Source organism: Pinus tabuliformis, chromosome 7 (genome assembly GCF_031772625.1).
Source record: "Pinus tabuliformis cultivar Carrire ecotype Pingquan chromosome 7, CPIR1, whole genome shotgun sequence".
Lineage (NCBI taxonomy): Eukaryota > Viridiplantae > Streptophyta > Pinopsida > Pinales > Pinaceae > Pinus > Pinus tabuliformis.
In genome coordinates this window covers 1,020,236,183-1,020,262,741 of record NC_142293.1, presented here as the reverse complement: position 1 = coordinate 1,020,262,741, position 26,559 = coordinate 1,020,236,183, and the positions used below count along the sequence as shown (strand labels likewise).

Below are 26,559 nucleotides of genomic sequence, written 5' to 3'. Positions count from 1 at the left end.
ATTTTTGCATAATTATGGTTTGTTAATATTCTGAACAAATTTTTAAGTAAAATGATTAAATTGGTTTAGATGTACACTCCAACATGCACATGCAAAAAATATAACTAATTAGGTCACACATAAAGCTAATGGCATTTATGGAGTCTTGCAAAACTAAAAATCAACGTGTATCCTAGGGTTTAGCAAAGAAAATTACCTTAAGATGTTGAAAAGAGCATCGAGGTCCACCAGGCTTTGTCGTAAATCTCTATAGAAGAATCCCAAAAACTGTAAAACCAAGGTACAAATTATAAATTTCTTTGATCACAATCCAACAAAATTCAAATAAATTACATGAAACACCATTTAAAGAATTTGTATCCCAAACAAAATGGGTAACTACAAAGAATTATTTTCATAAAATGTAATAAAGCATCTAACTTACTGAATTTTTTATTTCAGATTGTCATTTTTCTTCAAGTTTTTATTTTTTAGTGTGAGAATGTATCTGGTCATTGAATACAATGGACTTGTATGTTATAAAAGTTGATTTTAGTGCCAGTGTGGACTGAGGATGGAATGCTATTGTTTGGTTTGGAAGTGGAACCTGCCTTTCACGATGGGAATGGATAGGGTATTGGTAGAAAATTGGTTATTCATTATGATATAAATGTGTTTTTTGATTGCCTGTGGGTATCATTCTAACAATGATAAATTGAAACTCTGCGCATCACACTTGCTTCATTGCCAAACCTGAAAAGGTGCTTGTGTCTAGACAGTTTATAAGTTCTAGAGAAAGCAAAGTTTGTTAGGATGCTTGTTATCATGCAAAAAACAAGTTATATGGTACTAAAATTTCTTCCTTGAGGCCAAGTAGAGATTTGCAAATAAGCTATTTGAAGCTCCATGCCCATGATATTTTAAAAAAGATATATAAGTGTCAAATGCCACCATTCCAGAATTGGAAGTACCAAAGGAATCTCAATTCTAAAAGCATTTCATTTTTGAAGAACTTCCATAGTGATAACAATAACATCCTGCAAAAGATCCTAACATGCATCCACACAAACAAATCATTCAACAAGCAAGATGTTAAGTGCTAGAATAATGCAAAAGATTATGAGAGATGCTCCAGAAATGGTTTTGATCTGCCATGTTATAGTTGATATACCTTGGTAATAATCAAGTAGAAGTCAAGTGGAGGCTTTCTCAGGTTAACACTATTGAGTTTTGGTATGAACTGTGTAAAAATATTTAATCTGACACATTTTGCTCGAAGATTTCACTTCTTTGATGATAAGTGAAATGTTAACTCGAAACAAGTTAGATTAAAACATCTTCACAGTCCCAACAAAAAACTCAGATAAAAGTAGTGGTAGTTATATTAGTAATAGTGTTGGTTACAATAATTAATCTTCACAAAGAGTTATAAAGTTATGAACCCTTGCTAAGATATACAAGAAAGCATATATGCCTTGGCTCTCATTGCTAGTGACCCTCCATCAGTTGACCTATATGGATTAATTAAATAAAAGTTTCAACTTCTGCTTGCTTTCCCATTGTATGGGACTTGCCAGTCCTAATGAAATGAGTGGTTGTGGACCTTGAAGGTACACCATATAACAAAATTGTGGTTGTTAGAAGTTCAAGGTCTTTCAATTTGTTTTATTTGTGCAGATTTAATGCCATTGAATTTCAGGATGTAATCGAGTACATGGTGTGCATGTTAGCCATGCTGACTGAAATATACGCCTAGTAAAGAAAGACTAGACAAATACAGACTTGCCTGTTTCGCTAAACATGTAGGATGTGAACATGTAATAAAGGGTATTCTAATTGAATCTCGGGGATTGATTTGAATCATGGAAGGGCTTCATCTGCTTGCAACTGATGTTGCATGGAGCCAAAGTAATGGTCATCTTCTTCACAAATTTAACTGTTGAAATTTTGTTAACATTGGAGACTGGGGCCAAATTCCACATTGGGCAGGTCTCTTGAAGAAGATAATTATGGCATTGAATTCATCTTTCCGAGAGGACCAAAATCAACCTAAAGTTAATCGAATTTGGTTAAGGAAAAGTGTGTTTTTGAATTTATGTTTCTATCATATAAAATCATCAAGGTCGGCCTCACCTATATGTCAGCTCAATAAGCCCAAAAGTCACGTCTCTTCAACCCCATTGAATTGTATATAAAGAGGTGCCTTTCAACCTCATTTGACACAACTCAAGGGCTCTAATATATCTCTGAGGTAGCTGCAGCTTGAAGGAGCTAGGAGGACAAGTATTGGGTAAGTTTTCGGTGTGTTCTTCCTTCCATAGGTTCGATATTGAAGCAGTATGGCAGTTGTAGGTCAGGGCAGAGAATTTTGGTGAGATTTCTCCTCTATTGAAGGATGCATCTTCTTGTAATCATTTCAGGAGGGCCGCAAGATTTGTGAGTCTTGGACAGGGGGCCGAAAGGCTGTTCTAAGGAGCAGAACAGGCCGCAGTACAAATAGACATGAAACCTTGATGGAGGCTGTTTGTAGCACAGAACCTTAGATCATGTTTGCCTAATGAAGGACCACTGCAAGTGTCTCAAGATCTGGGTTAATCTACAAGCCCTAACTGTAGATCTTCAAGCTCAAAACTCATCAACTCTTTGACCAGGCTTCACTGCTCAATTTGGGACTGTCTTGTCCTCTTTATAATCAGAAAAGGAAGCCGCTTGAAGCAAACCACGACTGAGCTCATTTTGGAAGTTGGAACTTATTGAGTTGTAGCTTTGAATACTATAAGTTAAATACTATTATGAAGACCGACACTAGTTACATTCTTCAACACCTACAATCAACACATCTACACTAGTCATGCAAGAAAATGCATAGACTAGTTTTCAAGTGCAAAGGAAAACACAAAAAATCTTAAATGGGAACAATTTTTGCTGCAAGATAACAACAAACAACCAATCCAGCCTTCTAATATCCCATCTGCGCAAATACAAAACAAATTCATCAATGAAAAAACTCATGGGAACTCATTCAGTGTACAAATGTGATTGGAAAATTTAACTCCTATAATGGCTCTTCACAATCTGAAGATAATGGCCTCCTTCTTTTCCATTGAATTCCGCAACTTTCCCTTGCCCAGAAGTTGCAAATCGAACTTGGTCAGTGAGTGCTCCAAATGAGGTCGAGTTGTTGTCTTTATATAGGAGTTTATGCCCCTTAGTTAGGTCGACTTGTCCAGTTTGAGTCCGACTTGGTGGAGGAGAGCTAATTGGCCTATTTTACAAATAAATTACATTTTTTCTTTGACAAATGGGCAAGGACACTTGACATAAACCTTAGAAGCCTACAATAAAGGCTTTGACATATAAACAATTGACCCAAGCATGAAACCCATGCTTTAATAAGTCAAATTCTTTAATAATAAAATTTATTTTTCTTTCTTTTGACAAATACATTACATCATGACTTGAATACTATTATGAAGACTGACACTAGTTACATTCTTCAACACCTACAATTAACACATGTACACTAGTCATGCAAGAAAATGCATAGACTAGTATTCATGTGCAAAGGAAAGCACAGAAAATCTTAAATGGGAACAATTTTTGCTGCAAGCTAACAACAAACAACCAATCCAGCCTTCTAATATCCCATCTGCACAACTACAAAACAAATTCATCAATGACAAAACTCATGGGAACTCATTCAATGTAAAAATGTGATTGGAAAATTTAACTCCTATAATGGCTCTTCACAATCTGAAGAGTATACACAAAGTCTTGACAATTGCTCAAGAATATATGCAAATTATCTAAATAGTAAATATATATCTTTTTCATGTGGTAATGAATGTGTGTGCTATTCAAAAACTTATATGAAGCTGAAACTTCTATGTGAACATGTAATGAACCTAAATAATAATTTACTAAATATCCATGGAAAGAGAAATAACATTATCCATGTATTATGTCACCTTTTTTCAATGTAAATACTAAATACGGGTAACAGTCACTCTGGCTTCTGGAATCTAAAGACATTACTCTATCATGTATTAAATAACAATTGGGGTAATCTCTTTCAGCCCTCAAGAATTGCCTCATACTGTCCGAAAGATCTGGTACCAAGTGCCCGATTTTGCTGTTAGAAATCCTCACTGTGAGTGTTCCCTTTCTCCCTCACCAGCCAACCAGGGAATCAATCAAGGACCCTAAGAATTCATGGCCTCCACCCATAATTGCCTCTCCTCTTCACCAGCCAACCGGGGAATAAATCGAGGACCCTAAGCATTCATGGCTTCCACCCTTAATTGCATCTACTCTTCACTCTGCGCAATTAAGTGACATGGAGGATAGTGACAAAGCAACAAAGGACAACACTGAAAAAAAGTAAAGATTCTGAGGAGACTGAGAAGGAAAAGAAGCTAATCCAGAATGTGCATTCACCAGTGTATACAAAATAATCTCCAAAAATATTTATATACTAAAAAACGGTAGCCTACTCCAACAATTCTGAACTTCTCAACTACTCTCCTACCAAAATGCTTGCCCAAACTGACTTTCATCTTTAATTTTAAAATTGAGAATTAGAAGTCTTCTATTTAAGAATTAAACAAGTTAACATAAGATGTCATATGTAAGGCGTGATTTATCCTCACAGAATCATGAAAAAAGATTGGACATAAACCCCAAAGGTAAAAAGATATGAGGCCCGATTTTGGACTAGTGTGTTAGAAGCCACCCATGTCTATTAATCATGTTGGGATCCTTACACGAGCACACCTACAAGGGGTTGGAAAAATCCTTTACATTTTGTATGGGCTCTTAATTTTCAAACCATGCTGAGAAGATTCTGCACTCAGCAAGAACAAACTAGATACTAGGTAGCTGAAAACTTGAAAGCTTCAATCAAAACAGCAGATCTAAGTACAATAATCTACAAACACTACTGCTAAAAATTCGAACAGCAAATACACAGATCTGAACTCTCAATCACATCTATCTTCTCTTGAATACTGACGTACGAAAATACCTTACAACAGCTCAAAGAAAAAACTCACTAACCAACACGGTGGTGTGCTCTGCATGTCTCTTACAAAATAGGAAGAAGAGGGAAAATACAATGTATCTGATCACATGCATGAAGCACTCAAGGTGACTCAGTCAAACCTTAATCCTAGTCTGATCACCCTAGCTGCGTGATAAGAGTGCCAAGTATGTGTGCCTCAACTGGAAGACGAACTGGAGCATGCACCCCCTTCCTTAAGATCTGTGCCATCTACCTAAACTGCAAACTTATAATGCATGAGCACTCCTAACTTACTAGGGATTAGCGTCCTCCTACAAACAACAGATCATGCATGTGAAGACTAACAAAAGCAAAGCTCCAACAATAAACAAGCTCTAACAAAAATGGAATTGCTAAAAACTGAAACAAAATTTAAACTGGAAATAATTGATGGTGAAGGCATGCATGTGCTCTCTACCAAACAGCAGAGTCTATATCTCTGTCTCCTGTTCCCTCATTCAATCAGTTCATCATTACTGTAAGGAAAGGTTGGATATGGGAAAGGTCAAAAATTCTTCCACAAATTTCATTGGATTGTACGTTTTACATCAAGAGATCAGGATTCTATGGGTATCTTTGATACTCATTCAAGGACTAGTTGTGTGCAACTAAGTGGATAATTTGATCTTTGGACAGCCAGGCAGCTTCGAAAGTGCTACTATAAAAGACCAGTACTACTCGAAGAGGTCCCAATGGAAAGAAATGTTGGGTCAGGCCTAAGCTTTCGAGATCTCAATCTCACCCTGACCAGAGTTAAAATGAAAAACGCAATTCTGGCTCGAAGCACCTATAGAGTCTAAGAGGCCAGTAAACCATTCTTACATTGGAAGGGTGACAGTTTCAGTAACATCTAACTTTCAATGAATATTCCATCTGGTGGTCACCCACTGTGTTAGAAAATAGCAAGCTGCTAGCAAAGACCACATGGTTCTAAGACTTGAGGTCCTTCCAAAAAGGGATTAAGACTATTCATGATATTTTTGGTGTTGCTTCCAAGGATTGTATGCCGTGGACAGAACTGAGAGAGGTCAAAACCAGTATTATCAGAACCGGACCAGTGAACAAGCCAGTTGACCCCAAAAACTGGAAGAGGACTAGAAGCAGACAAAAATCAAAAACCAGTATTATCAGAACTGGACCAGTGATCAAGCCAGTTGACCCCAAAAACTGGAAGAGGACTAGAAGCAGACAAAATTGAAAAATCAGAAACAGACCCCAACCAAAAAATACATAAAATAATCAAATGATATATATATCCATGTGAATCCAAACCATTACACATAAAATATGCAAAGTTTCTCATGTAATAGCAAGGGTGCATACAACCAAAATGGCACCGAGTACAATCCACTTTCGAACCAAAATACATCGAGAATAGGGTTCTACATGGCCTCTAGAATCCAGAAATATACAGTACTAATTAATAACTATAGGCCCTAGACTCAGTAACGAAAATAGCACCAACTGCAATCTACATCCAAACCAACATACATCAACAAAGAGGCTCTAAATGGCCCCCATAGTCCAAAAATAGGCATAGTACTAATTAATAACCATATTCTAGAGTCTAGACTCTAGACTTTACAATCTAATCATAATAGAATCATCTGAATTCTCATCATCTACATCCTCAACATAAGTATATTAAAAAAGGGACTCTGACTTGATTCCCTTGGCCCTGAAGGTAGCTGTCCAACAGCAATGATCAAATCATCTGGCTGTGGAAGTGGATCAAAGTCCCTCCAAGATTTGTCAAGCACTGCTAGCTGAGTCTCCATAACCCTCTTTTACAAAAGATCAATATCATCCAAGACTATGCTACTCGATTCGGTGGTCATGTTCAACCACTGGGTGCACATCTTCAAATCAACCCTTCTATCAGCCCAAGAAACTCAGCTCAAAAACTACAAATTGCTCACATGAATTTTGAGTCTTATGGAGGAGCGGGGACCTATTTAAATAGAGTCGAGGTGGGCCTAGTTAGGTTTAGTGTTTTACTTTTTTCCATTTTATTGATTTTTTTTTAAATTTTATTGATTTTTTTTTTAAATTTAAGTTCAAGTGGTCCCCGTCACTTGTTATACAATTCTATACAAAATCAACTAGTTTTGACATTTATGACCAATTCAGGAACAAAACCTGCCAATTCAGGTGCAGAACCTGAAAATTGAGCTCGATGGTACCCATCTCTAGCAACTCCTTAAATATTTAGGTAGGGCCCCCTGTATCTTACACTGGGAGCCTCCTGTCCCATTGCCAACTCCCTCTCTCCATTTTCATCAGTCACAAACAAAGGCTATCACAGACACATTGCTGGACACACAAAGAGGAGCCGAGGACACATCAACAATGCTATCACAGTTGCCCTTACATCCCCCAGAACAAGCCAATAATGTTAGTTCCCTAATGAGACTTGGCTGGTTGTGATAAGACCAGAAGGATAGACAGAGGGGTGAAGACCACTCAGGTGCCTCGACCCTTACTAAGTTATAGGTTATTGGTGTATCTAGCATGCGGGCTATTAGATATACTCTTGGATTATAGTGGCAGCTAGTTGGTTTGATCCCAGGCCTAGACCAAAGCATTCGAACAAATTACTGATTCCCATGGCTAAAAAAATGGTAAGTTCCCAACATTAACCCTAGGAATTTCTACAACTAAGAAGCATCCATAGAGAAAGATTGTCGGGTGGAAGATCAAAGCCACAGATAGATGGTGGGGGTGTCTTGCAAAAACAATGATTACAATAATTTTCCAGCGACAAGCATATTACTTGCAGTTTCCCTATATATTTTGTGCCTTGTATGTTGGTTTTTGCATCCATGATGGCAGTTTTATTTTTAATAATTGTAACCCTAGATTTATTCACCAATTCCAGCTGGATAATTGATAAATTTTGTTAGATATGGTAGTTAAAACATTTTTTCCATAAAATTTGGGGCAACTAAGGCCTTTGTTGCTAGTGTTTGTGCTTGTGGCATGTGCAACACTATTTTTTTTGTACACAAATGCTAATGTGTGTCTATATGTATATGTATTGTTTATTACTAGTTAAAAGTAAGCACCTTTACAAAAAATGAGTAAAAGAATAGATGTAGACACAAATCAACTATTTTGGAAGAACATGGAAACCAAGGAAAGCAGAAGACAATTGTCACATCTCTCAACATCTGAAACTAGCTATTCAACTTTATGGAAATGTGTTGTCAAACATAAATTATATTTGAGTATTACACCACAAACAAAATAAAATTGACATCTTGACAAATTATCAAAGCCACAGATGGAAAGAATTAAGTAGTAGCACTCTAGAGTCTAGAGTCTAATGACTAATATAACCTAAAGCTGCATAAAAAAAACATGGTTAAGACTTGCACTACAATAAATGCAGACATAACTAAGCACACTGGCACAATATAGCCAACAAATAACAATCTCCATAAGCCTTTGGATAAATCCAAAAGATATTAAACCAACTGTAGCTGACTAGACATAAAAGGAAACCAATCAAAAAAATTTAGGAGTGATAGAGACCTATAATTCAATCAACAATTTACTACCAATAACAAGAAACTATTGAAAAGTTATAAGAGAAACAGAGGTAGTACTTCCACTACAATATTATATCTGTAAACAGGTAAAACTGAGTACTAAACAATCTCATATATAGAAAACAATCAACCAAAAGGAAATACTAGAAATATATTGCTAAAATATAACGGGGAAATCATAAGTTTGAATCCAAAAGATGAACTAAACAATCCAAGTGGGTGTTCAACTGTAACTAGAGAACTCACAATTAAACCCATGGAACTCCTAGAGGTAGAATAGGACAAGTTGGAAATGACCCAATTCCAAATGGTACCAAAAAAAAGAAAAAAGCCCAAATAGAGAGAATTCTTATTAACACACCAAGTGAAGAACAATCACAATAGATCATAAGATTTTTTTACCAAGAAAAAGAGAGCACATTTCTAGGGGAATATCATTCTAAATAAATAATATCTACAAATAGCAGAACACCATCGCCCCTTAAACTAATTATGAGACAACAATACTTACTAGATGACACCTAGAAAATGAAGGTTCAATGAAACTAGTTGTGAAGGTATTGATCTTAACGAGTCATCATTAAACCATGCGTTCAAGACCTAATTGTCAAACAGGCTCAATTGACCTATATATATGAGGAAGAGATTGTTGCTACTCAACTCCAAAACCCCTAGATAAGCAACCAATTTTTGGATGATTATTGATTACACAACATGGTAACATACAATTCAACATTAAGCCTGAGTCAAAGATTCCATGGTCTAAAAACAATAACCCCAAAACCCCATCCTAATTATTTATATACTCCAATGTGATGGTTAAAAGAAAAATATAGTACTGTTATTTTTTAAGATGAAAATGAGCACTGTTAGGGTCTACAGTAAGAGAGATAACAATACAAAAGATCAATACACACAATGCAACCATACCAGTGCTTCTAAGAATTCAAACTCCACATAAAACTCCTATTAGGTGTGCCTATTTATAGCCTCATTGATACAAGATCAAAATAAAAAATCAGTGTCCCATAAATGACCCTGACAATAAGTACAGTAAATTATTAACAAAAGGTAGGATGAAAGAGGTCATCATGTGGTCTTTAAACATTCTAACACCCCCTTAATGATCAACACATTGACCAGAACTCCAAGTGCTGATATAAATTTCTCAAACTTGTCCTTACCCAGTGATATTAATTGTTTGGTCATCAATAAAATGCTATCTCAACTCAATCTCTATTTTCCATTTCCTCTCCGATGTCATGGAAATGTGTACCTCACAATAATGTGGCACATGCATGTACATTGGTTCTTCACAAACTCCAACACACTTCGATTATCACAACGGAGGGTAGAGGGAAAAATATGCTTCTAATTCATACTCACATATTCATTGAAGCCAAACCACTTCACAAGTAGCATCCATAGTTGCCATGTACTCTACCTTTGTCGTGGACAATGCCATTACCTATGGCCCTAATGGTTCTTATTGCACCTACTACCACACTAAATATGTACTTTGGTATCAACTTCTTATCATCATGTGACCTATTTGATTTGCATCTGTATACCTTGTCCACTTGAAATCGCCATTTTTGTTGTACTTGATCCCATAATCAATGGTACCCATCACATATTGAAAGATCATCTTAGCATGTATGCAATATGTGGTCTTTGGAGAAGATAAAACTCTTGCAACCAATGAAATTGCATAAGCCAAATATATTCATGTGTTGGTCAAGTAAAACAAGCTATCAACCAATTAGCTATAAATAGTTACATTCATTGGCTTAGAAGTATCCTCCATTGTCAACCTCAAAACAATGTCAATGAACATTGACGATAACCTACAATTGATCATCTTAAACCCTATAAAATAACTCATTTACATGCTTACTCTATGTCATAGATATATGTTGTCCCCATATTCCCATACCTCCAAACCTAGGAAAGAATGCATCAATCCCAAGTCTATCATCTTAAAAGTACTTTGTAGTTTCTTCTAGATCAACATTAAAAGCAAAAAGGGATAAAAAACTAAGTGTCTGGCTAAAAGGTATATGTACTAACTTAAAGAAGATATAAAATAAGGTACAAGAAATGTCACAGGGTTCGCTGAATTTCGGACCTCAATCTCAATAAAGTAATTTTAAGTTCATTGCAATTCGGCAATGGCATTCACCAGCTAATCATACAACCAATTTTCTGAAGAACGAATGCTCTTTATTTCTTCTTGACTATTGAAAAAGCTGAGATGAGAAGGTATAACACGCTCAGTAAATAAGAGATTCAGTTGATCAATCTTGCTCAACATTCCAAGGCAGAAAACTAATTGATCCTTCAAATAGAACCAACATGCAACCAAGGGGATGCGGTCGGCACGTGACTGCAATTGTGACGATGAATATTCTTTAATTGTGCAACTATGGTAGTAAATTTTTGAATCTATCCCTTGAACCTTTGTCACAGTCTGGTTAATTTCTATGAGTTCTTTAAATTTTTGCAATAGTCCTTTAAGTTTTAGCTACAATGCTTTGAATTTTAAAATATGTTATATATATTAGATATTAACCATATATGTTAGAATGTTATTTTTTATATTTTTTATTTTATGATAATTTGTAATATTGTATTATATAATGATATAAAATATTTTATATATTATATATTTAGTATATATGTTATATATATACAAAATGTTATTTATTATATATAAAAAATAGAAATATATAAAACATATTATAAAATATTTATATTTTGAAAATATGTATAAATATATAAAATGTGTTATAAAATATTTATATTTTGAAAATATGTATATGGACGAACCTAATGGTGAACCTTATTGAAAAATTCAAATTCAAATCGAACTTTATTCTTGTCGAACCTTAACCATGTGATTTAGGATACAAGACATAGGAGATAAGATAAGATAATTATATTAATGTTCAACAAATGACCACAAAAGTAGGTCCCTGGGACTCAAGAGTACGACTAGTATGAATACAATGTAGCAATGCAAGCACAGCTCCTATATATATATATATATATATATATATATATATATATATATATATATATATATATATATATATATATATGTTATGAGCTTATATAATTTCAACATTTATAGGAGTTGTGCTTGCATTGCCACATTGTATTCATATGTATATGTATATGTATATGTATGTGTATGTGTGTGTGTGTGAGATCATGAAAAAGGTACAATGTTGGACAACTCAAGAGTCTATCAAGAGAGAGTGAGAGAAGGAGATTGAACAATGATGTCGATGATATCTAAAATTGGAAAAAAGGAAACCCTAAATGGATCATTGATTGCTCCTCAAAGCCTAGAAGGTAGTCTGACGAGCAAAAGGTACTCTACTCTGAGTTCGTCTAGAATTGGTCCCTCTACAACTCTGAGAATGTGTGGCCTAATGTACAAATTGATATCATATTATCATCAATGCAATCTCGATGATGTCAGTTGGCCTCTCAGAGGGGGAAGATAAGGAGAAACCCAATGCCTCACCATTATGTTGTTTGGTGCCTTGTGGAACTTTGCCTGCCATTTTTTGCGTCAATCTAACAAATCAACGAGGCAAGAAAGTATGAGGTGAACAATTTGGTCATCTCAAGGAAAGGCATGGTGTGCAGAAGTTGAAATCTATGGCTAAAGATCTCCCTGATGAAGAGGACTAAGTATCTTTGTTCCTGAAACACAAAGAAAGTAGAGAGGGAGTCCCCCAAGCCCCTATAAAGGAAAGATAGTATCCTCTAATCTCGTATATAAGGGGCACAAAAATAAGGTGCATCTATGTCTCCAGCTCCTAAAGGTGGCACACTTGGCAGACCCTATCAGATCATGGTAAATGGTGATTTGTCTCAATCTAGATTCGATGGGATCTAACCCAAAGTTATCCCAAAGGGATCCTAAGAGAGTGCATCCAATGCCTACACGTCTAAGGGGAAGAAACAATGATTCCATCCCACAACTCCAGAAAATGTTATAAGTAGGACATATTCAAGCCCAAGTTTGTCAAAGGTGAGAAACTAATAAGTTTCTGTGCTAAATAGAGAGGATGTCAAGGCATCCTACAGTTTGTTGTTGAGGACAACTAAGGGGACCAAAAAACATGCTCCTCGTCAGAGTCATCAATAACTATGAAAGGGCCAATAATATGAACTAGTAAATGATATCCCATATATGAACTAACAGGCACTGAGAGTGCCTACTTGCAAGATCCTGGGGCAGACACAAGAGCACGAAGCCCAACACTACTAACATCCAAGGCCATGGGTAATAAACTGTAGATGGAAGCTTGGCTACTCAAACAAACCTAGGGAGTAGAGTGTTGGATGAGGGTAACCCAACTTTGAGACCCTGAATCAATTTGTTCACTAGTTTGGTGGTGTTCCAAAAAAGGTTACACCTCATGAGTCTCATGGAGTACAACATACCCAACCCCCTAATGCCTTATTAGGGATGTGGGGCGTAACTAGACCCGACCTTCACGATTTATTACGAAAATGGGGTTATTAAATTTCCTCTTTCTTCCATCACTTCAAATCACTATTGTGACACCACCATCATCTCCTGCTTGTCGAGAGCTTTCCAACATTATAAATTTCCTCATTTTGAGCTCTAGGCACCAAGTTATTCCCATTTGAAGACTTCTCCCCTTAAGGGCCATATAAGCATTCGTACTTGCCCACATCGCTGACATGTGGTAGCTCGTATCCATGTGTTGCCCACACACTATTCCACGCCCCAGGCCCACTTGTGATGTCAACCCTCGCCATATCATTGTTTCTATGAAATGGGCCTTATCCCAATCTCTGAAGGTTTCAATAAACTGATACTTTGGCTAACCCAATATGTCAATATTCCAAGTGACCCAATATGCTAATATGGAATATCGAGTATCGACAAATTCCTACAACTACGAACTTTTGCAATTCTCAATAGGCCAATGGCCCGATGGCCAACTCAGCATGCCATCTCAAAACTATCAAATCCAACCACAGACCGACACGTGGCAAATACTAATGTCCTTTGCCACATGGCACTACTAATGTGTGCCACATGTCAGTGACCTTTAAATAGTTGGCATGCCAAAAACCCCAAATCTACATGACACATGTTCTCCACTTGGTACTGCCATGTCATTGATTCTGATATCATCCCTCAAAAGTCCCACACTTTGATGCTTCGATGTCATCGTTTACTGTGTCTAATTCGATTAACAAAGATTTTTCCATCCAGTAAGGACCATCAACGGAGGGCCACACCATATCAAGACTTCTACAAAATATGCTTTCAACATACTTCTAAGGTCTTGATATATGGTAAGCCCTCCATATACCTGCCTTTTGGTCATAGCCCCTATGTCAGCCATGCTACCAGGGGCTAAGGCCGAGGCCTGCAAACCCCAAATCTCCAATGAAACATTGTGTTAAGGGTCTCTACCTCAAATCCCTTTTCACCCAAAGCAATGGAATCAAAACCCCGACTTTTCTCTCTCCCATACCAAGGATCTCACAACTAAATTGCGGCCCAAACCAATATACATAATGGTTGTTTTGAACCATTAGCTAGCCCCAAACAGTGCCAAAGTTCTTTAGTTCACTCTTTCATGATTCCATCACATGTTCTGGGAAGACTCTTTCCCTTATGTTTCCCCTTTGAAGTCAAGGCTTCTGCTCCTGCCTTTGACATCCACATCATTCACAAGACCCTCTAATAAACTCAGCTAGTTTGGGGTTTCCCCAGTCTAAGAACCAACCATCGTCATTGGCCATATGGCTAGGATTAGAACTCCTTCAATCCCTTACTTGAGGAACCATTTACTTCTTGTCCATAACATGAAAGGCATGTCACAAAAATATATTAATGATTGAATATGGGCATATGAGCATTATACAACCATTCCAACTTGATGTACTGCTTCACATCATACATAGACACTGTACAGACCATATTGTCCATTAAGCAGGAACGCATATAAATACAATACATTTCAACAATGATCTTATCTTTCTTATTAACATAGTTTACATTGTAGAGATGAAATCCATGCTAATTACAATTTTATGATGTCTGCAATAATGAAGGGTGAGCCACATTCCACCCCACCATACGCTCAATTGCATTGTGTTCTTTCTTGTAGCTACACATCCACGAGGCCAAACCAAGAGACCATGAGGGGAGTCCTACTCAGCATTATAGGTTGAATTCATGAAATCCATTCTCCTTCAACAAGTTAACTCATCGGTTTCCTTTAAGATCACACAATGCCCAAAGTCATTGCCTACTTGTTATGGGTGATTTCTTAGTTGCTCTACACAAAAACCACCCCAAGGGGAAACATCTCTCATGCTACTAGTAGTGTAACGATGAAGGCCATTGTCCTTCATCCACTCAATGGTCCGTATTGAGTTTTTTTAGCATGTATAGCCATGGACTAATCCCATTCCCAATGTGGTCACAATAGAACCTGCACAACACAAGGAGAACCCTTTTGCTCGGCCAAGAGTTCCTCAATGCCCCTTCCAAGTGCTCAAGTGCATGACTTCCAACATTTCACTCGTCAAATGGCCATTCCAAGCCTGCATAGCATGAAAGGAGCCCTTCCCACTCAATCATAAGTCCCTTAGCGCCTCCTTTCGATGTCTTCATGCATTACACAGACAGTCCTCAACAAAATTTATTCAACCCTCTAACTCAAGCTAAGACTCGCCCCCTAACCTTACTCATCGAAATTAGGCAAACCCGATCATGCACGAGGTTCCCTTCTCCTTCACATGAGAGCCCTCCTCTCATCTCTGGTCTTCTCTGCACCCATGCGCTATGCGCTTCTCTCTCCTCTAGCACACCCACTTGTGCTATATTTCGCTCTCCTCTCTTCCCCTTGCTTTTTAGCTCTACTCTTCTCTGTCCTCGAGCACAAGTGCTTCTCTCTCCCTTCTTTTTTTTCTCTGCCTTTTCTTGTCTTTCACAATCAACTTCCATAGGTTTCTTCCCTTGATGGGATTGCATGTCATGTTTTCCCATGCAGGTTAGATCAGAGACTTCTTGTGAAAGTATTCAAGAGGTACGTTGCCCATACTCATTATGCAGTTTTGGTACTACTGCCCACTCCAATAACTATTGGCAATTATTGTTGCACCTTCCCATTAGATATTTTCTTAGAAAATGTTAACAATGTTGGTCCTTATGAACATTTGGCTCGACCAATAATCCATTGGAAACTACTAACCTCCAATTTCCCTTTGTTTGCTTCCCTCTCCTCATGGCCTCACATGGTTTGTATCATATCAAGGCTTCACTGCTTCATCAGCTACTATTTAAATTGTAATTACAATTATTTTGGGTCTTTGCCCATTTACATGCCCATACATCGATCAATAGTATAATTAAATACAATTACAATATCAACAGGGTTAAGTTTTGGGAATGTTATAAAGAGGTTGATTGACCACCTTTGGTTTTTTTTTTTGAAAGGGGGGTATCTGATCTGATATTCACCTTATGAGTGACATCAGTTAAAGATTCATTAAACAAAGGTAATATAGACTCATGTGCTGGTGTGTGTTCTATGTTGTTGAAGCAACAAATCGATCAGATTGCCAATACACAGATAATAAAATGGAAAGACAACAGAGAAATACAGTAAGCAAACACAAAGACACAAGAATTTTAATAAGGAGTTCACCCTATTCTCCAGGGCTACATCTTCGGTCCAGCTTTCAATGGTGGCCTTGTTTTATTGTGCCTTTAGCAGAGAATTACAATTCAGGGACTCAATGTGAGTTCTCCTGAAGCAGGTTTTGCTTGGTAAGGTGGTTCTTGGATTCCCTAAGCCACTGGAGTACACAGACTCTTCTTCTACCTACCAGCTCTATGACCTTCTGGTCTACAGTGGAAAGAGCCAATTATGGTGCTCAGTCCGGACAGATTCCTCTATGGGACGACTTGAATCTCTCAAGCTCTCTGGTGCTCGATGCTGTCGCTGGTCAGCTCAACCCTCTGCCTCTTTCTGCTTTTGCTTTACTGCCTCCTTTCTCTGTCAATTCCGTCCTCTCGGGATTCTGGTCTTTTTTAGTCTCTCGGACTTCACTGTGTATTTTTCCGTTGTTCATGGCTTTGAAGCCATTCGAACTCATGTCTGTTCGGTTCCTCTTCCGCCTCTATCGATTCACCTTCTGCAACTGCGCTTGGAGTTCCCTGTTCGGCGTCAGCATGAACGCTCAGGGAGTGGCCACTTGTCCTCCTCTAAACAGTGCCAGCCTGCTTCGTCAGTTCATTTCTTCAATTACGTCGTGGATGAAGTCTTTCCTCCACCGTGGCGGTCAAACGGATTCCAAATCTTTACAAATTGCGGCGTATTCCTTCGTCGATTCCGCTTCCTCCATCGGGCGCGATCTCAGCCGTCCGATCTGGGGCCTCCAGATCCGACGCCATACGCACGTCCCGCGCGGTTGACTTGCTCGATCGATAACGCGCGATCAACGGCAGTTTTCTCTCACCTCCACTTGCCACGCGTCAATAGTTGAGTGGGATTGCTCTGCTCTCGTCCAAAATCGTTTACCGTTTGAGGGCACCCCGATCAATACCGCCGGTTTCCAGAGCGCGGGTCCCGCCTTTGTACGTTTAGCGCTTTTGCCTTTTCGCCCATGGTTCTCCGGTTCCCGATGTGTTCGAGTGCTTGGGCTCCCTCCACTTCGGCCCTGTTTACCTAGCGATGAGCGATTAACACTAATCGCGCATCAAAATCCACCTACTTTTCCCGATCCAAAGTGTTGGTATTATGAGACAAGTGTTGTCCTTGATGGCAAACCTCACTAATGACAAATCATAGTGCAGAAGGTCAGCAGCAAGGAATTGATGATCAGACTATAAGAAGAAGAGAAAATTCATATACGCAGGTTCATCAAGCCCAAGTCGCGTGTACACGCAGGTTGGCTTCAGTAAAAGCGCGTGTATGTGGAAAACTCTTTTTTGGTCCGTGGCGGTTATTCCTTGGAAGTTGTGCCTATGGTTTTGGACCATGGTGTCTCGACGGACGTGTCGATCCCTAGTTTTGAGTTGATGGTTTTGGATTTCTATGGTTTTGGCTCGTGGTATTGAGCAAGGCCTAAGGCTATATAAGGAGAAGAAGATCATCAGGCAAAGGTATCTGAAATGTCTTGAATATCTGATGAAGTATTAGATCCAGCATGCAGGTTATTGGTTGATGGTGTATTGCTTGATCTGAGCTAAGGAGAGATCTCATCGGTTGATGGAGAACAAGATCTAAGGAGAGATTGGGATCAAATGGTTTGAAATGAACTATCTTTATATGGTTGATTATGCGAATTTCTAGATCTGCATACTGACGCAATGTTATGTTCTGGGTATAACTGAAATCTGGTACAGCTGCAAGTTATGAAAATTTATTTTTAGATCTGTACGCAGGCTGTCTTCGGTAAAACCGCGTGTATACGCAGGTTGCCTTCATAGTAGTAGCGTATATCTTTTGGAGCTTGATTTTTGGGTTGCAGCTGGATCTGACTGTTATTGCAGAGTTCTGTAGTCTGCTCTGTGTTCTGGTGACTGAGTTTGACAGGGTTTCAGTGGTTCAGTGATTCAAAGATTGATGATGCTAGTATTGGTTGTTTTATATGATTTGTGAATGAATCATGGTCTTCAGATTGTAATGTTGTGCTTCAGGAGTATCCAGTCTGAAAATTGATGAAAAGTGGTACCTGAAGGAAAGAAGATTGTAGGCCAGCACCTACGTACTAGTATCTTAGCTAGTACAAGAGCAAAGGGGGTTGAAGCTCCCTTCCAAGGAAGTTTGGAGAACGAGAGAAGGTTGAAGCCTTCGGCAGGTTTTAGCCTGCGTACTGATATAAGGCTGCACCAGTACAAAAGATTGTAAACTGAAATTCTTATTAAAGAAAGATAGAGATGACTTGCAGCAGGTGGTTTTCACCCACATTGGGTTTCCACCTTATATCATGGTGTTCATGTGTGTGGGTTTTGTGTGATGATCTGTTCTGTTATACTGCATCTGTTTACTCTTAATATGGTGAATGATGACCTGATGCACTTAAGTGAAGATAAACTAACTGAATTATAAGTTTTCTGGTTATACGTTGTTTTCCTTAGACACAGTAGCGTGTACACGCTGGTTCACTTAACTGAAGTAGCGTATATGTTTCTGAGCATTGAAAAAGTTTTATTGATCTAATAATACTGATTCACCCCCCCTCTCAGTATTATTTCCAACAATTGGTATCATAGCAGGTCCTTCAGAGAAGCTTGATCGCTTGAAGGTAGATCGTTCATCATGAGCAACTACGAGAGAGAAGCATCAATCAGGCCACCGGTTTTTGATGGGACAAACTTCAATTATTGGAAGGTAAGAGTTACTGCCTATCTTCAATCTATTGGTACAGAAGTTTGGGACATCGTAGAAACAGGCTACACTTTTCCTTCAGCTACTCCTACAGATGCAGCTGAGAAAAAGAAGTATGAAACAAATGCGAAAGCAGTCAGTACCCTATTAGGATGTATATCCCAAATGGAATTCATGAAGGTAATGCACTACAAATCCGCAAAAGAGATATGGGACAAAATTGTCACGAGCTATGAAGGAGATGAACGGGTAAAGCGTGCTAAACTTCAAACTCTCAGGATTCAATATGAGACTCTCAAGATGTATAATGATGAAAGTGTGGCTAACTATTTTCTTCGGGTAGATGAGATTGTTAATTGCATGAAAAATTTGGGTGAAGAAATAAAAGAGGCTATAGTGGTTGAAAAGGTTCTAAGATCATTGTCCCCCAAGTTTGAATCTAAAGTATCTGCAATAGAAGAAAAAGAAAATCTACGAATTCTTACTATGTCTCAGCTACATGGAATTCTAACTGCTTATGAAATGAGAAAGGGAGGTCCATCAGACAGAAGAGAAGCTGCTTTCAAGGCATCAGGCAAAGAAGATTATTATGAAGCAAGCCACGTCCCAGAAGAAGAGGAAGAAGAATCAAATTTTGTCAGAAATCTTCAAAGGGGTTCTGGAAGGTTCAGAGGTAAGTTACCTTTTAAATGCTTTGCTTGTGGAAGAGTAGGTCATTATGCTGCAAAATGTCCTTATAAGGATAAAGGAAAGGAACCTGCTAGATGGAACAAGAAACAGAGTGCAAATAAGAAAAGCTACTACACTCATGAAGATAGTGATGGTCTATCGATTAGTGATGAAGATGAACGAGGTAATGAATATAAGTTGTTAATGGCATTTGAAGATGATGATTATATGGATGCTATAGATGTGGATAATCTTTATGATGAAATTACTAGACTCGAGAGATGTATAGAAGAAAAGAATATGATCATTGATACTCTGCAATTTCAAATTGATGAAAAGGAAAAACATCTTGAAAAACTAGAAGGTGAAATTGTTGGTCTTAGAAAAGAGATTGAGAAAACAAAAGCTATTAATCTTAAATTTGTTAAAGGATCTGAAACCTTGGATGAGATTATCAATGTGCAGCGATCTCCTCTAATCAAGACAGGTCTTGGATATCATGGAGAAACATCTCAAGCCTATACCTCTAAAAGTTATCTTGATGCAGCAAGGAAAAGCGAGCAAAGGCCAAATAAAAGTAATCAGGTGAATCAGGGACAGTTTACCTCAAGAACAAATAAAGACCATCAAGAAATTTGGGGACAAACTGCCTTAAGGACAAATAGAAGCTACAATCAGCCACAGGTAAAATCTTCCCAATTTGCTCCAAGAATAAATAGAAGCTACAATCGGTTGGATGATAGATCTGATTATCGCAGAATTTTCTTTAATGGCCAATGCTTTTCTTGCCATAACTTCGGTCACAAAGCAGCTCAATGTGTTGCATACAAGACAATCATGACTAGAGAAGCTCAAAAGCAAGGGAGAATGACTGAAACCATGAAAAGGACTTATAACAACTTTTCGGTTCTTGAAAATGAAGTTGAATGCTCTATTTGTAATAACTTTGGTCATGAAGACTCTGAATGCAGGAGCAGGTTCCGAAAGACAATTCAGAAGGAGCAAAACTCAAATGTCGAAACATGGAGAATAAAGGAACCACAACCAGAAAGATGTGGGATAGCCTTTTATGCAGAAGGTCAAGAAAGTCTATGGTACATTGACAACGGATGTTCGAAGCATATGACAGGGGACAAAGAAAATCTTGAGTCATATACCGCATTAGAAAAAGGGAAGAAAGTTTCTTTTGGAAACGATATCTCTGCAGCCATAAAAGGAAAAGGTGTGGCTCCATTGAAAGAGAAGGTCAAAGCTGGAAATGTTTTGTATGTTGATGGATTGAAGCATAATCTTCTGAGTGTCAGTCAGATGTGCGATCAAGGAACATAGGTAATATTTAGATCAAATGGATGTTGTGTTCGTGATCTTGATACAGGTAAAAGAGTGATCAAAGGAAGAAGGACTCCAAATAATCTATACATATTTGAAGAAGGACCACAACAATGCTATTTGAGCAAGGATGATGAACACTGGCTATGGCATCGAAGGTTGGGGCATCTAAGCTTTTCACAAATAAGGAAAGCATGCAAATATCAGGCAGTTCGTGGTCTTCCAGATATCAAAATTCCAGACAACACTATATGCAAATCTTGTCAGTTTGGAAAGCAAACCAGAACTAACTTTCCAGAGAAGGAAGGATCAGCTAGCATGTCACTTGAGCTAGTACATACAGATACATGCGGTCCATTCAGAAAAAGAACACCTCGAGGAGAAGAATACTTGATATTATTCATTGACGATTTCTCCAGGTTTGTCTGGTTAGGACTTATGAAGCACAAAGATGAAGCATTCTAAAAATTCAAATCCTTCAAAGCCTTGGTTGAAAATGAATCAGGACACAAAATTAAGTGCCTCAGATCTGACAGAGGTGGGGAGTTTACCTCAAACGAATTATTTGATTTCTGTGAAGAACATGGGATAAGAAGAGAATTCTCTACAGCTAGAACTCCTCAGCAAAATGGGGTGGTGGAAAGAATGAACAGAACAATCCAACAAATGGCTCGTGCTATGCTTGATGAATTAGGCACTCCTGCAACTTTCTGGGGTGAAGCTGCACATGCTGCGTTTATTATTCTTAACAAAACAAATGTCCGAGTAAACAGCACTCAAACACCTCATGAGCTCTGGAGTGGTGAGACTCCTTCGGTGAAGCACTTCAAAATATTTGGGAGCAAATGTTATATTAAGAATACTGATGAGCAACTTGGAAAACTTGAACCAAGAGTAGATGAAGGCATTCTTCTTGTTTATTCTCCATATAGCAAAGCATACAAGTGCTACAATAAAAGACTTGGCAGAATTGTTGACAGCATTGATGTAGGGTTGATGAGAAGGGATATATTCCTAGGCAAGTTCATCATGAAGACATTGAAGAAGATGAAGGCTACACTCAAAGGTAGAATGATGAAGAAGAAGAACCTCAAGAAGAACCAGAGGAGCAGGCAAGAATAGAAGAGAAGACTCCATCCAGATATGTTCAAAAGAATCATCCAGAATCTCAGATTGTGGAGCAGAAAGAAGCAGGAATACAAACAAGAAGAAGAATTGCAGAAGCCTCAAGCTATTTGGCATTACTCTCGTCCATTGAACCACAAAATGTGAAAGAGGCATGCAAATATGAATGTTGGGTCAAAGCAATGGATGAAGAACTTGAGCAAATCGAAAAGAACAACACTTGGGAACTGGTTCCTAGACCAAAAGATAAGAATTTCATAGGGACAAAATGGGTCTTCAAGAATAAATTGAATGAAAATGGAGAAGTAATTAGAAACAAGGCCAAACTTGTTTGTAAAGGGTATGCGCAGCAAGAAGGGATAGATTTTGAGGAGACCTTTGCTCCTATAGCAAGACTTGAGGCCATCCGAATGTTCCTTGCTCTCTCAAGCTTTCAAAACTTCAAGGTATTTCAAATGGACGTGAAATCAGCCTTTCTGAATGGAGACTTAGAAGAAGAAGTATATGTTGAGCAGCCAGATGGTTTCATTCTTGGGAATGATCCAAACCTTGTATGCAAATTAAAAAAGGCTCTCTATGGTCTCAAACAAGCTACAAGGGCTTGGTACTATCGATTGGACAAATATCTTCACCAACAAGGCTTTTCAAAAGGATCAGCAGATAGCAATCTCTATATAAAAATTGAAAATAACAAATTACTAATACTTGTTGTTTATGTAGATGATATTATCTTTGGCAGCAATGAAGAGACTATGAGTCAAAACTTTGCCTTGGTTATGCAGAAAGAATTCGAAATGTCACTACTTGGAGAATTGACATACTTTCTTGGATTGCAAATCCAACAAAATGAAGGAGGCATCTTCTTGTCTCAAACCAAGTACCTCAAGCAGATCTTGAAGAAGTATGGCATGGAAGATTCAAAGCCAGTATGTACACCCATGGTTACAGGATGCAGCCTCAGTGCAAATGATGAATCAGCAGCAGTTCATCAACCAACTTATAGATCCATGATTGGGAGTTTGCTTTATTTGACAGGTACCCGACCAGACATCATGCATGCAGTCGGAATAGTTGGGAGATTTCAGGAAAATCCAAAGGAGACTCATCTTCAGGCAGTGAAGAGAATCTTCAAATATCTTCAAGGGACACAAAATTATGGATTATGGTATCCTAGAGATACAGATCTCACACTTCATGCTTATACAGATGCAGATTGGGCCGGAAGCGTGGATGACAGGAAGAGCACAAGTGGTGGTGCATTCTTTATGGGTTCCAGATTAGTATCTTGGTTCAGCAAGAAACAGAGTTCGATTGCCTTATCTACAACTGAAGCAGAATATGTGGTTGCGGCATCTTGTTGCACACAACTTCTTTGGATGATGCAGACCTTGCAGGATTTTCAAATCACTTTCACTTCACCAGTCTCTATCTTATGTGATAATACAAGTGCAATCAGCATTTCAAAGAATCCAGTCATGCACTCAAAGACCAAGCACATACCAATCAAGTACCATTTTCTTCGGGAACAAGTGCTTGAGCAGAAGGTCAAGTTGGAGTATGTTCCTTCTAAGGAACAAGTTGCTGATATTCTCACAAAACCACTGCCCAGGGAAACTTTTGAATATCTCAGACAAAAGCTGGGAGTATTTGATGCTTCATCCTGCTGTTGAAGCTTGTATGTTCTACAGAAAATTTGGTATACGCAAGTTACGTAAGGGATATCCACGTATACACGCTGATTTATAATGGAAAAGTCGTGTGTATGGGGTACGCGTGTTGCAGAAAGCATATCCGCGTGCATACACCGTTTTCTGCAGGAGAAGTCGCGTATATGGAGTTCTGAACAGCAAGGGCAGACTCTGGTCGGAGAAGGTCTGAGATGGGTATGCCAGAATTCTTCAGGCACAGGTTCAGGGGGAGCAGCAGGCATAGGTTCAGGGGGAGCAGATTAAAGTTTCATAAAGCATTGTTGGCATTTAGATGCTTTTGGTTCTAGTACACAACTGTTGTTGGTTTCAGGAGAAGGAGCTCAGAAAGAAATCTTGGATGCTGATCTAAAAGAGGTGTATCAGATGCTGCTTGTGACTTTCATAAGTCCTGGTCTAGATTTGTTGTCTCTATGTCATGTATCTCTTCTGTGATATCTCTTTTATGGTGTCAAGGTCATGTAACGGCCTATGTTGATTTCCCCACTATGCCTGAGATGGATGAATGATGTAATGTTATTGGCTATTATATTTCTGGTGTATCTCCTCTTGGTTGAGAGTATGGATGCATGCATTGAGTCTTTTGGTGATAGGAAGGTCCTTTATGATGTATAAGTCTTGGTTCGTTTGAAGAACATCTTTTGCAGATCTTGCCTACAGTCAGGGGGAGCATGTTCAGCACAGCAGAGCAGAGAAATCAGCATGTACTCAGGGGGAGCACAGCCCTTTGCCCTTGATGACAAAGGGGGAGAATGATTCTAAGGATCTTGGGGTTGCCATCAAGTCCAAAGGGGGAGATTGTTGGCATTATGAGACAAGTGTTGTCCTTGATGGCAAACCTCACTGATGACAAATCATAGTGCAGAAGGTCAGCAACAAGGAATTGATGATCAGACTATAAGAAGAAGAGAAAATTCATATACGCAGGTTCATCAAGCCCAAGTCGCGTGTACATGTAGGTTGGCTTCAGTAAAAGCGCGTGTATGTGGAAAACTCTTTTTTGGTCCGTGGCGGTTATTCCTTGGAAGTTGTGCCTATGGTTTCGGACCATGGTGTCTCGACGGACGTGTCGATCCCTAGTTTTGAGTTGATGGTTTTGGATTTCTATGGTTTTGGCTCGTGGTATTGAGCAAGGCCTAAGGCTATATAAGGAGAAGAAGATCATTAGGCAAAGGTATCTGAAATGTCTTGAATATCTGATGAAGTATTAGATCCAGTATGCAGGTTATTGGTTGATGGTGTATTGCTTGATCTGAGCTAAGGAGAGATCTCATCGGTTGATGGAGAACAAGATCTAAGGAGAGATTGGGATCAAATGGTTTGAAATGAACTATCTTTATATGGTTGATTATGCGAATTTCTAGATCTGCATACTGACACAATGTTATGTTCTGGGTATAACTGAAATCTGGTACAGCTGCAAGTTATGAAAATTTATTTTTAGATCTGTACGCAGGTTGTCTTCGGTAAAACCGCGTGTATACGCGGGTTGCCTTCATAGTAGTAGCGTATATCTTTTGGAGCTTGATTTTTGGGTTGCAGCTGGATCTGACTGTTATTGCAGAGTTCTGTAGTCTGCTCTTTGTTCTGGTGACTGAGTTTGACAGGGTTTCAGTGGTTCAGTGATTCAAAGATTGATGATGCTAGTATTGGTTGTTTTATATGATTTGTGAAGGAATCATGGTCTTCAGATTGTAATGTTGTGCTTCAGGAGTATCCAGTCTGAAAATTGATGAAAAGTGGTACCTGAAGGAAAGAAGATTGTAGGCCAGCACCTACGTACTAGTATCTTAGCTAGTACAAGAGCAAAGGGGGTTGAAGCTCCCTTCCAAGGAAGTTTGGAGAATGAGAGAAGGTTGAAGCCTTCGGCAGGTTGTAGCCTGCGTACTGGTATAAGGCTACACCAGTACAAAAGATTGTAAACTGAAATTCTTATTAAAGAAAGATAGAGACGACTTACAGCAGGTGGTTTTCACCCACATTGGGTTTCCACCTTATATCATGGTGTTCATGTGTGTGGCTTTTGTGTGATGATCTGTTCTGTTATACTGCATCTGTTTACTCTTAATATGGTGAATGATGACTTGATGCACTTAACTGAAGATAAACTAACTGAATTATAAGTTTTCTAGTTATACGCTGTTTTCCTTAGACACACTAGCGTGTACACGCTGGTTCACTTAACTGAAGTAGCGTATATGTTTCTGAGCATTGAAAAAGTTGTATTGATCTAATAATACTGATTCACCCCCCCCTCTCAGTATTATTTCCAACACAAGGCTCCCAGGGGCTACTTTGACCTCCTGTGCAGTCTCCATGGGCCTCGGTCAACGCGCCTTGACCGAGGTCCTCATCGTTCCACACTGGCTGCCATTGTCACTGGTTCAGGGGTGTTTTTGATCGCAGTTTTGGAATTCTTTAGAGATTTGTCATGCCTTGATACAGTCATGGTCCTTGACAGTCTTTTATGGATCCAATTCGGATCAGTGTCCAAAGAACAAAATGTTAAATTGGGATGCCAATCCTTGCCAAAGGCCAAGACCCAAAAATCAAAAGTAAGCGAGGAACAAGATAAGTCAAAAACGAAAAAAAAAATGATGTGCAAAACAAGATCAATCAAAAGACATCATTAATGATTAAGGCAATGAGACTAAACCCTAAAATCTACTTGAACAATGTGTCGAGGTATAATTTGTTTGTATCCAATGGTATGTATGACGAGGAGCGTCTAGAATTTG

The 26,559-nt window shown here is 38.5% G+C and overlaps 1 long non-coding RNA gene across 2 annotated transcripts in view; it reads right to left on the bottom strand.

Annotated features, from left to right (window-relative positions):
• Window positions 1–26,559, bottom strand: part of LOC149251094 (uncharacterized) — a 63,905-nt gene that overhangs the window by 34,098 nt on the left and 3,248 nt on the right. For both annotated transcript variants that reach the window (XR_016266854.1, XR_016266855.1), the window contains exon 2: window positions 197–267. This is a non-coding gene — a long non-coding RNA (uncharacterized LOC149251094). The remainder of the gene's footprint in view (window positions 1–196; window positions 268–26,559) is intronic.